The sequence below is a fragment of the Calonectris borealis genome, chromosome 1 (assembly GCF_964195595.1).
Source record: "Calonectris borealis chromosome 1, bCalBor7.hap1.2, whole genome shotgun sequence".
Classification (NCBI taxonomy): Eukaryota; Metazoa; Chordata; class Aves; order Procellariiformes; family Procellariidae; genus Calonectris; species Calonectris borealis.
Genome location: NC_134312.1, coordinates 77,800,524 through 77,810,302, shown reverse-complemented (window position 1 = coordinate 77,810,302; position 9,779 = coordinate 77,800,524).

Genomic DNA, 9,779 nt, shown 5'->3' with positions numbered 1-9,779 from the left:
ACCCTCACCCCTTTCCCCAGTGACCCATCTGTCTGTGCTCCCCTCAGTTCCCATAATATTGTTTCTTTTTTTTCTAATCCTTTAATTGCTCAATGGAAGAAATAAGTAGATGTTTCCTTAGCAAAACCATGTTTATCCCTTGTATTTCAGCATGTAAAACACTACAAGAGATGCCGTATTTTCAAACTTATAACCTGCAACTTTTGAAACTCACAACCCTTTAACTAAGTGCATAGATGACTCAGTCTGAGTTGGATACATAAAAAATACCAAGAAAAAAGTAGTAGGCACTGGTGGTCACAGGCAAGGTGTTTACCATGTGGAAGAGGTTTTTGAGTAAACAGCTCCCTCAGCAAATGACTGGCTTGTGTACTACAGCAATTGCTAAGACAGTGGGGAGTAAGAGGAGGTTGCCTGGCTATTTATTTCTCCGTTAGATAATCTGCAGGTTATATAAATGAAAATATGGTAATTTTGCCATATAGAAATTAAGCTTAGTTTCAGAGTCCGGTTCTGCTGCAGTCTATATTGGATGAATGACCTCGGTACTGTCTTCTCAAAATGCAATCGTACTATCAGTGAAGAAGTGCAATGGAGTTACTGGATTTATAATTTCCATCACTGGTTTTAAAATTGCCTAATCTATTAATACCTTTTTGTATTTTATACCTGAATTTCCATTATTATAGATGATATCAACCTCTTAGACGTTACCTGCTTGGTAACAGCAGGTTTCCAGTCTATAAAATCAACTTTTCAGTTTGTGTTGGCATTTTTAATGTGTCCTAAACTTATCCCAGCTTTTCCCTCCGTAGAGAAAGTAAGCATTTTTCTTTAGCACCTCACAAACACAGTTATGTATATATCTATTGGTGGTATCATACCATAAGAACAGTTCCTGTTTACAGATGAGCTTTTTGAAAATACAAAATAGATTTTTTAATCCTGTGAGATACGCATATATCCCAAGGCATAAAAACTTAAATACTGTTAAAAACATTTCCCAAAACAGTTTGCGATTTTTCATGATGACAGGTGGTGTTGAAGTTGTTAGCTTCCTGTACTACACTTAGCCTAATACAGTTAAAAAACATGCCCGTTCTAGAAGACACTACCTGATGATAATAGGAAAGTGATTCTTGCACATCAAGAATCTCAGCCACGCTGAAGACTTTAGGTATTCTTATTGCAGAGAACTGACAGTTTAAGAAACTATCCCAAGAAAGATGGCAGGATTAACCTATAGTTTATAAAGCGGTTTGGGATCTTCCTGGATTAAAAGAATGATGTAAGTGCTTTTTATTTTATCATTTCTTCTCTTGTTCTAGTTTAAATGCTATGAAGTGGCAATGAAACCAATGACTCAAACAGGTATGTCAGAGAGAAAAATCAAGCAAGTCATAGTATATAGTGGGTAGAACCCATCCCCAAGATGTTTAAACATTTTATTGTAGCAGATCACTTTATTATTTACTTGAGACAAAGAGGACCATGTATAGCCATAATGTTATTATAACTAAAGAAATCTGGAATCCATTATACATGCTGCTGCCTGCTCTGCAGAGTGCTTGCAGTGTTGTGCAAGGACAGGAAGGAAAATCATTAATCTCAGAAACATCGAGCCCGATTTAGAATAATGTCGCTTCATCATGTAGTGTGTGGATTTTGCGGCCCAACTAATGTCGATTTTTTCTTTAGTATGGAAACCATCTGAGGGCTGTCCAAAGGCCTGTGTGGTCTGAAGGTCCTGGTGGACGTACCTTCCGCAACCCAAACACCGTCACAGACTGCAAGTGAATGAGCTTAAACGGTTGTGGCTGGCCTCACAGTGGTTCCTCCAGGTCACGGCTGAGGTGCATGAGCTGGGCCCGTCCACGCTCACTGGTCCATGTAAGAATCCGCAGTCTGGTTAGCCTGAGCAAGCTTTTAACAGCTGGAGACCAAACAGCAACAAGCAGCAGGCAAATAGTTACCTCTGCTCAACAAAGTACAAGCCAGGGAGGCGATAAAATGAGATCTTGTAAGTTGAGGAATCAAAATCCTGACTACTGAAAAAACTTGTTCTCACGACCACGGGAATATTGTTAAATCATAATGACTAAAAAAGGTCAGACTAGCAAGGAAGATCACGTAAGAGGGAGTGTGGGCCAGGGCAGATTCTCCAGGTTCTCCATGGCTGTGCTGTGTTCCAGATGTGAGAGGGGAACAGATGAATGCGATCTCTCTGCCTTGCTCTGGTGATGTTAAACTCCTCTCCACCTCCATCAAGGATGCAAATCACAGGGAATACTGTCTTGAAGTCTAACTTTTGCCTCTCTGTTCCCTGCTTTTCTGCACGCAGAGGCAATGTCTGCTCTGTATGTGACCATACATGTTATGCTACATGATTCACAGTTTCAGAAACCTGCTGGTTGTCCAGAATCAGGAGAAGTATCAGCCCAGCAGGATAAGCCTGTGCTTATTTCCTTTATGTAGTTGGAATGGGTTAGACAAAGGCAAGTCTATTTTACTTCCCCGTATTAGGTGTTGCAGTCTGCTTTTGCTGTGAATTCCTCTGAGTCACATTGTCTTTCAGACAACAAATAGAATAGTTTTTAGCCTGCTGCTATTCACCTGCTACTTGACACCTCTTCAAATGACTACCAAAGCGCTTATAAGCAAAGAGAGAAAAAAGCCTATAAAAATGTTGGCAGAGTTTAGAAGCCAGCAGGTAACTGAGCATGTCCACAGCAACTGTACAGAATACACAGGGAATAAATACTTTGCTGGTGGCTAAAAAGGCTACGTGAAAGAATTCCCTTTGATACCAAATTTTGAAACAGGATACAGACTGTCACTGGAGCGAAATATCCACATTCGGTAGGTCCTCTGCTTCAATAATTTCTAAGAGCTGTGCATGTAGTCTTGCCTGTGTCACCTAGCTTGGGACATTGGCACTGAAGTGGGTCAGCTGTGCAGTGTGAACATGGCCATAGTCCACCAAAAGCATTAGGCGCTGGGGTAGCGGGAGGGTTTTGTGCAGAGGCTTCTCTTCTGTACAAGATATTTACAGTAACAAAGTGAACAAAATCTGCCTCCTTCCAATTTAAGTGTTTTGAGAATAAGAAAGATCTCAAGTTTACATTTGCAAAATCACTACAATGAAAAGGAATACGGTGATACTATTTTAAAGATGCAAAATTTTGCGTCATAGGACAAAGCATAGTTTTTATTTACAGCCCCTACCTTGATTTTTATATTATACTCAGATTAAATGTGGCAAACCAGAGCACCAGTGGTTTTTTTTAAAAGATGGAAAGAATAAAATTGAATACTCATATAGTGCTTTTATGAAAGAACTGTCTGGGAATTAACGTCATCTGGAGAATCTGTCTGGTAACAGACATTAGGCGTGTCGGGCAACATCTTATCACTCTATGTGTGCCTCCATTCCCTTCAAAATATATTGGGTTAGAATAACAGATACTGCTGAATGTATTTTCTTCTAAATATTCTTGTCTGTTTGCTAGGAACTGCATAACTGTAAAAATAGAAATTGCTTAAAAACAAAAGCACAGCTAAGGAAATCACTTTCTGCTCCTAGAAGAGCCAGATGCTGACACTCATTTTGCATTGCATATCCCTTCTCCTGCCTGACCTCCTATTTGATGTCAGGGCAGGAGACCAACAGCACAAACAGACAGTGGGCTTGGAACCAAACACCTCAAAATCTGCAACGCTCTGGGTCTTGTTTACTTGCCTCAGTACTATAATCATGCAAATAAATGGGAAGATTTAGTTTTGATTTTTGTCGTTTGCATTTAAATAATTCAAGATACATAAGTTGCTGAGTGCTTTCTTTCTTCCTTTTATTTAGAAATTCACTATTAGCATGTGAAGTTAAGCCAATATGCAAGGTTTCTGTCCACCTCAACCTGAATACAGGCAATCTTTGTGTATATTGATAGACACTGCATCTTTTGTTGGTACATACGTAATACATATTGTTCATTTCATGCCTTATTCTCCTTTTCCTTTTGCTCTGTAAATTATAGAGCCCTTATTGCAACATTTATTTCTCTACATTCTTGTTAACTGCAGGTTCATTGGATATGGGCTGATTGATATTCCCTATTTTAGCTGTTTCTCAGCCTTTCCATCAAATTGGGACTGCCACATTCGTCAGCTTCAGGAAAGTCTTTCTTTTAAATGGAGTATACAGTTGAAATTATTTAACTTAACTTAAATGTGGTAATGAATTGTCAGAAAATAGCAATTATAACAAAACCGAGTAGTTAAAAGTTTATCTGAAGGCTATTGCTAAATGAACTCTGCACACCGAGAAATGAAAGCTAGTAAAAATACTGGAAACCAGTTCTGAACATCTTCCGTATTTAAATTTTCTCATATATATTGAGTAGAATTTTTTGCAGCAAGATTGTTACTTCATCTACATTATAACAAATCTGGAATAACGCTACTGAAGTAGCAGATAGCAGCGTAAAATTTGTATGAAATCAGAAGACTCCAATTAAGCCCGCAATTGCACTGCATAATGTCACAACACTACAGCATCACACACAGGAATGAGTATGACATCCCAAGTTTTATCAACCAATTCCATCTTCTCTGTCACAATAGAAACCACTTAATTTTAAAAGACTCTAGTTATTTTAGTAGTTACAAAACTCCTACCCCTTACATCCTCTTAGGTGCCAGAGGCTCAATAGTAATTGTAATAGCACAAGCACATTTTACACATTTTATATATGCACTGAAAAATAAAATAGCAAGGTTATTCTAAAGCTCCTCACTTAGATTCTGAAGTATCACAGAGAAACTTTAAAACAGCCCCAGCCGCTTTGCAAGTACAGCTGAGCGCAGCAGCTGAACTTCATACCCACGTACCTTCATGCCACAGTCTGGCCATTTCCCTCAATAGCACATCAAAGGTGTCCAGGCTGGCTGATTTCACTTTCACGTTTGCATTTAAAAAGCTGAGTCAGGTGCTCACAATCACTCCTGATTTAGATCTGTAAATACAAATAACTGTAAATACAAGTAACTGAAAATCAGCCTACTTGTCTCTGACGTGCTTTTAAGAGTGGCTGGATTAGAGTGGCAAAGGCAAAGGCAAAGGCAAAGGCATGAAGCAGTGAGTAGCTCCCACACCTTGTATTGAGTGATGCAGTCTCAGCTGTATTAAGCTTTAACTGGCAGGGACCAAAACTTTTATGGCATTGATAAAATTCAACTAGTTGCTTTTAGTTTTCTAGAGACTAAATAGGCAGATGGACAAGCAAATGTCAGGGAGAATAAACAGCATCGGCCAAAGATATTGCAAGTGGTAGAAGAAATAAAAGGGGAGGTGTTAAGGAGCTGGAGTTAATGATCTAAACAGGCAAGCCTTCCTGTGTTTATGAAAGTTGCAACAGGATTTCTAAGTAGGAGGTTTAGCAAACTCAGAGTTCTGAACTGAAAGAAAGCCGTTTTCAAAAAAAGGGAAAAAAAAACCAAGAAAGAAAATGATGGACAGAATACTTAAGTAGGCTATGCCCCAGAGAACTACTAAAAACACCAGCAAAACCACTATCTATGTACACTCGGTGCTTTTAACAGAAGTGAGAATGAAGAAGAAAAAAAATTAAAAGAGTCTCTGAAGTAAAATCGCATTGCTTTCAGTGTCTTGAATAATCAACTCCCAACGTATATTTTGGATGTCAAGAAACAGATAACTCCCTAACTCAAGAAGGAGCAAGCAAGTAGTAGAGCTGAAGATCGTGTACAAACCAATTTATTATTCTCAGAGTTATTATTAAACAAAAAGCCATATGTAATAAATAATCCTTTTATGGGATCTTTTAGAGTATGCTAACATTTCTACATGAAATAACGGCATACTATGGAATACTAGACAGTAATGAAATCATCAAAAGCTTATGTGATAATGCTGAATGCATGACCATAAATGGTAACAATGTCAGACAATTACTTGCAGTGAGAGCTGAGGTCAAGGATCTACCACATCATTACTTTTATTGTCACTGTTCCCTGATTAGATCATGACGAAGACAACCACAGCGAGCAATTAGGCATTTCATCAGAAAAGTGATAAAAGATGTTTGTATGACCTTGGTTTTATAATGATGTTTCACTGCACAGTTCAAGAAAAGGCCAGCAATTAGACACAGTCAGTTTGTTCGTCATTAGGAAGATATCAGATATATCGCTGTTTAAAGTCTCAAAAGGAAAATAGATCAAAAAGCGTTGAAATTTGAGAAACATTAGAGTCATTTTGCTGTTCATTAAGTCATGAGAGAACGCGGATGTCAATCAGCAAACAATTTTCAAGAACTTAACAGGTTTTGGAGAAGTTACATATTCAACACTGTCATAAATACATATACACAGATATCTACAACCATAATTGTGAAGAAAATCTATTCACTGCAGAAAAAGCATGCCTCTGAAAAGACTTGGAAATCCACTATAAAAAGTTTATTGGAAATAGGAAATGCTAAAGAGGTAAAACCAGTTTAAGACATTAAATGGCAGGAATATGACAAATGTCACTGAAACACAATTAGAAATGCTGCTAATGTTAGTCCTGTGTCAGGTGATAACGTGATCCCAAAACAGAACAAGTGAGACACATTACTTCGAACATCAGAGAAATGAGTTTAATCAGCACAGCACTATGTAGCCTCCACAGAGCAGCATCAAAAGAATAAATGGTGGAAACTGGGCACCCATCATAAAATACAGGTGGGTAAAAATAACTATAAAAAGTAGTTATGTGTGAAATAAATAGGCTGCCTCACTTTACTTCCCAATAGGGTAATCTGTTTCCTGGTGTTTGTATGTATTGGTAACCTTTACTTAGGCTCCAAAGAATCTCAAAGGTGGAACGATCGTGGAGACATAACCATTTACAGTAAGTGTTAAAAGCAGCGATGGGAAGGTGTTTGCACAGTGGTTCGTGCGATCACTTGGCAGAACAATGACTGTTGGGCTCAAATCTAAAAGGGGACAAGGTCCAGCTACATTTTTTCTTTCTGACGGACTGGTGCTCCAGTACATAGTTGAGTAGTTGATGCACAAAGGAGCCTTCGTAGTTACGGGAATTGTGTGTATTAACTAGCTAATCATATCTCTGAGCTGAATTCTGTATTAGAGCAATTCCTTGCATCATTAGAGTGATACTGCTCGGAGAGCTGACACACACTACACAGGCTGCCTTCTTTCTGTTGAAAATCATTACTAGCATGTGGGAAAGTAATTTCAGTGAGCTTCATCAAAAATTACAGTAAATTAATTAAACAGTCATTAACTATATTCTACGTTGATTAGTGATACAGATTTTAATCAGTCACACAGATGAAGGAGGCAAGTTATTTTCTTTTGCATTCCCATCTTCTCATCTCTGAAAAGTGATGAGTCATAGGGAGCTGCTGAACCCAGCACCTTTTGTCATTCTTATGCAAACAGCTCATCGCCAGCACGGTTTCACCTAAAAAGGTCTCAAGAAATTGTGATTGGAAAGCAGCCAGAATTCACCCTTTTGGATCACCAAAACCTCCCAAACTTCTCTTACACTGCTGAAGTTAACAACTGAAATCAACGAGAAAAACGCCTGCTTGATTTGCATTTTAAGACATTTTAAAGAAAATTACATGAGGGGCTGAGAGTCGACTTTTTATTTTTTTACTATTCACTGAAGCCTCTCAGAGCTCACAACAAAAAACGGCGTCCCAGTTAGAAAGAGCCCCACTGCTTGCATGAACAACTAAAAGAAGACAAAAATGTGGATGCATTTTTCTGAATGTGTTAAAAATACAATCTAATTGTGATGCTATTGAAAAAAAAATAAACTTGGTTCGGCATTTGCCAACTCTTGCTCAGGCTGACTCTTCCTGTCTTTTCCCTGGGAATACATAAAGCAAAAGTAAAAACACCTGAAGCAGTCCAACAACCATACTTAAGAAAGTCCACAAGATGATGCTGGCTGTAAGGGGCAGGTTTTGGAGGGGTTAGAGACAAGTGACAGAAAAAAGAGCTTGTTAAGCATTAGGATAGTGACAAGAGTAATCCACATCATCCCATTTTAAATCCTAATCTTCCAGTGTTTGTTACACTAATAAGTTTCATCTGTGAGGGCAATCTTTGCCTCATTTTCTTTTTTCCTTTATTCTATTTAGATTTGGTGCAAACATGGTCTAGAATGTTTAAAAAACAAAATTAGTAAAAATTAGCTAAGGGATTGACTAGCATTTCCCTATCTTTCTTAAAGGCAGTTCCCATGGTCACTGGCCGTAGCTGGAGTTAGTGCTGCTCCTGTATACTATAGAAGTAAATGAGTACTTAGTAGGCAGTGCTTATGTGAGCTAGTCAAGTTTTGTTACTTCCATTTGGCAGATGAGACAGAAAAGCTTATCTGGTTACTGAGGGCCACACTGAAAGTACTTGACAATACTTCCATTATTGTAATTTGTGTAAAATTTTGTAAATGTTGTAATACTGTAAGAGCAAGAAATTGCCCCCCACCCCAGTCTCGTATTGCAGTTTCCAGAGGATCGTACCTCCTTCATATCTAGGAGGCAGTAATCCTGGGACTCTGGAGGCAGGAGTCTGTAGGTTTGGGCTTCGACAGTCCCAGGTTCAGCCTGCTCTACACACAAACATATGTGAACACTAATTTTTCTAGTTGGGTTTTGCACCTTACCTGACATACTGTGAGGAGACCACATGGAAGCACATGGGTAGATTTGCTCGCACAGTGCAGCATGTAATCTAGTGCTTTGGCAAGGTTCTAGTAGACTGTCTAAGAGAAGATGAAGGGGTCATTAAAGGATTCACAAACTTTTGGCACTGCATCCAGTTTCTACATATGTCTCTCCCGCAGTTCTATAAAAATTTGCAAATGCATTGCAAAGATCAAATACACAACAGGCTGTAATCTAGCTCTTAAAGACTGATTATACTGTGCTCTGCTTTGGTATCTGAAACTTAGCACACCTGCCTGGGCAACAAAGTTCCTGCCTCACAGCACTAAGATTGCACATTTTACATGATGTAGTAGAAACAGGGACATAAGGTTCAGGTAACGACACAACTCACTCTCTACTGTTCTGTTGTAGGCATTGCGGATACAGAGTATCCTGGAACCATTTGAAATATCCAGTAATACAATAGGGAACCATCAGTTTCCTATACAGTGTGAGGGCTAAGCAGGCTAATGAATTCTTGAGTATATGAAGAGGAGATGCCAATTAGAAATAGGGAGCTATTACCTTACTAGCAGTGGTGAGACTGCTAGAGGGAAACGTCACCTTCGCTAGGGCCTGTAGCAGAAAAAAATCGTAATGACAGATGGGAAAGCATTCAGAAAGAGCTGCAGAGTTTATTTGACTTTTAGAAAGTCTGTCAAACTGTGAGAAGTTTAAGAAGCTCAAGGCTAAAGGAACATTAAAAGGCAATTTGATCCCAGTCTGTAAATTCTTCATGGCAAGGAGATTTCAGATAAGAGAGGACTGTAGCAAACAAAGACAGAAAAAGATCCAATACCTGGAAGATCAATTTATACAAATCTTGACTGGTGATAAAGAACAGGATTAACCTCAGTGAATTTAGCCATCTAAAAGTCGAGCATCTACTAGTTATTTAGGCATCCTCACTAATACGTTGAAAGAGGCATTGTCAGAGGGCAATTCATCCCACCTCTCTTAGGATGGATTGAATCACTTGGAAGCTTCTCTTCATCGATTTTTTGACATTATGCTGGAAGATGAGCTTATACAAGT